This window comes from Numenius arquata, chromosome 11 (assembly GCF_964106895.1).
Source record: "Numenius arquata chromosome 11, bNumArq3.hap1.1, whole genome shotgun sequence".
Classification (NCBI taxonomy): domain Eukaryota; kingdom Metazoa; phylum Chordata; class Aves; order Charadriiformes; family Scolopacidae; genus Numenius; species Numenius arquata.
Genome location: NC_133586.1, coordinates 2,208,575 through 2,211,561, shown reverse-complemented (window position 1 = coordinate 2,211,561; position 2,987 = coordinate 2,208,575).

Sequence of the window (2,987 nt, the reverse complement as noted above, 5' to 3'; positions counted from 1 at the left end):
TTTGCACCATGAGTGTGTACCCGTGTATCTAGTTTTCTCAGTGTTCGTTCTCAGTGCCGTGCCTTGGATGGCTTGAAGGAAAGAGGTGGGGGTATGTGAGGAGATGCGGTGGTGGCTGCCTGCTCCATGTCTCACTGGTGACATGGCCCACAACCCTGTTTCCAACAGCGGCAAAGAGCTGTCCTGCTCTAAATGCCTGTATCCCCGTGGGACTCCCCATGCTCACCCTTGCAGCATCCTTGCACCTCTGAGATCTGCTTTGGACACACGCTGAGATAGAAGAGGCATCACTTGGAAAGGTTTTTAACAATCACTCTTTGTTACAACCCAGAATCTATATATAGCTGCCCTGCACCACCGCGAGGTGACCCCATACTCTCCTCTTCTGTTTTTCCCAAGGGAGCTTTCCTGACCCGTCTGACCACAGGGGTGGGAGCGGGGCTCCTGGGCTGGACCAACCTCCTGCAAACCCAGGTCCCACGTGGAGAGGTGTGGGCAGTGCCCTGGGGTTGACAGCAGTCTGCAGCCAAGATGATGTCCAAAGATTCTCAGTTTAACCCTTTTACCGGGATCTGATAAGACGTAATATATTATATTTTTTTTTTTATATGGAGCAGTTGAGCTCCTTTTTTGGTGGAGATGAACAGCTAAGGTGCATGGCCAGCCATGGGTTGCCCTTAAAACTGAAACGCAAGTCGCACATAAACTAAAACAGGTTGATGAGTCTATAACCCAAAAAAGAACCTGAAACAAACCATCCCATTAAGCTGTGTATTTACGCTGCTATTTCTAAACTAATGCTCTCTGCTATTTACCGAGCCTAAACCACAATATTTTACCAAGTGCTCCAGAATCCAAGATGCATTTTTGCAACTCCAAGTCAGTGGAAACTTAGCAGTTTATTTTTCCCTTTGGAAAGTAACCAGTTCCTATTTTTATCCTGGTTAAAGCCCACAGCGTCACCCATCAGGCTCCTGCAAGCAAACATTTCTTCCACCCTTCGCAACAAAACTGCCAGGCTTCCCCAAAAATCAAACAGTGAATCGTTACTTTGTGACCCCGATTCACTACTCTGAAACAGAAATGGAAAATGCCGTGGCAGGAACACAGAAATCTGTCAGTAAAGAAAACCAGGCAAACTATTAAAGTACATTTAATCTCGGGTTGCTGGATATAAACTAATCTTTCTTAGAGGTCTGGATGAAAGAGGCTGGATTATCCCGTGTCTGACTACTCCATTGTTTTTATACCTTCCTCCGAAGCATCCGGCGCTGGCTGCTCTCGGAGACAGGATGCTGGACCAGCTAGACAGTGGCTTTCATCCCGCATGGCAGTTTTGGTGCTCGTATAAATGGCCCCAGTCTGTAAAATGTATTGAAAAACATTTTTATGGGAACTGGTTTCTGTCCTCCGTCCTCAAAGGATTCCTTCTAGTCCATCAGCAGTTTTTCTTCAAAGACTTTCTCCTGCTTTTAACCCTTCGGCTGCCTGATGGGAACAGCCCGTGCCTGTTCCCTGGCATCCCAGCCCTCTGCGGTTTAAAAGCAAAGGCAAGATTTGCACTTTAAAAGAATGCTGCTAAGGCTGAACTGCCCCAAAATAGGACCTGAGGTGTAATGGAACACGAGATGGTGCCCGATACCAGCAATCTCCTACAAAAGCTGCTGGTGGTGGTACCATCACATGGCCAAGCTCCATGCGAGGTGTGAGAAATCGGAGCAATGTACCTGTTTTCTAGCCAAAAAGACATTGCACCCAAGCGAGCACGGAAGGTGCTGAGCTCCTGGTCCTGCTGGTGCTATTGGAGAACCTGGGTTGATGTTGTTGAGTCCAGGATCCCATCAATAGGGATTTTTGTTGTCCAAAAGTTACAATTCTTCATTAAATCCTCCACGTGCTGTTTTGCCACTTGCTGTCATTTTCTCCTGCACTCTGTGGGACTTGTCTGATAAAATGGGGATGAGAATCGACAAATATTATCAAGCTACTACAAGTTAAATTTCTTGTGTTTTCAGTTTTAAAGCTTAGCGTATCATTCAGTCGCTCTTTTCCAGGGTTTACTCAGCTTACTTACACAAACCAGGTTCCGTGGGGTTCCACATTGATGAAATGACTGAGGTCGTGGGGAGATGCAGCAGCAGTGTGACCCTGGCTGGGCTGTCAGCAGCACCTTTGGGTGCTTGGTTTGAAGAAATGCATTTTCTCCTGATGCTTTGAGAACCAATGTTGCCTCCAGCATGTTTGAAAGCTTCCCCCACTGCCTTTTTTACTGTTTTTAAAAAAGGAAGAGCGAGGAATATGGTATTAAAGCTAATTAAAGTTATTGGAAAGAAAGATTTCCAGCCAGAGTCATGCTCCAATCATAGTCCCAACTGATTAAGCTGATATGAGCCCCACATTCAGCTCTGCAAGTGCTAATTAGCGATAACATAAGTGGATCCAGTTTATTATTTCTTTATCTGTCAGGAAACAGTCCTGTCCTAGCTGTGCACCGTTGGGCTCTCCTGTGCTGGACATGATGGTGTGCTCACCCCAGGTGCCTCTGTGGGTGATAGGAAAGCTTTCAGCACAGCCTTGCAGCTCTTAAATTCTGATTACAGGTAGTAACGATGTTTTGCTTTAAAGGATAAAAGTTCAACAACACACACAAACTCTAGCAATCGCCTTTTCTAAAGCATATATGTGGCTTAGGAGCATCTGTCCCTTTGATTTTGGCATCCAAAGTCCCAATCTGGCACCAACCACCATGGCTGCTCAGCTGAGGTCCGTATTCACTCCTTGCCGCTGCTTTACCCCAAAGGACATGGAGGAATGGAGCGAAAGCAGCTCAGCCAGGGGCAGCCCCCCCAGACATTCATACATCCACTACGAGCCCTGCTGTCCCGCAGCCCAGTGCAGCTCACAAGCAGGTGGAAAAAAAATATTGGGGTTTTCCTTTAAGCCCTTTATCCCGGGGAAACGGGCAATTTGCGACCACACGTGTCTGT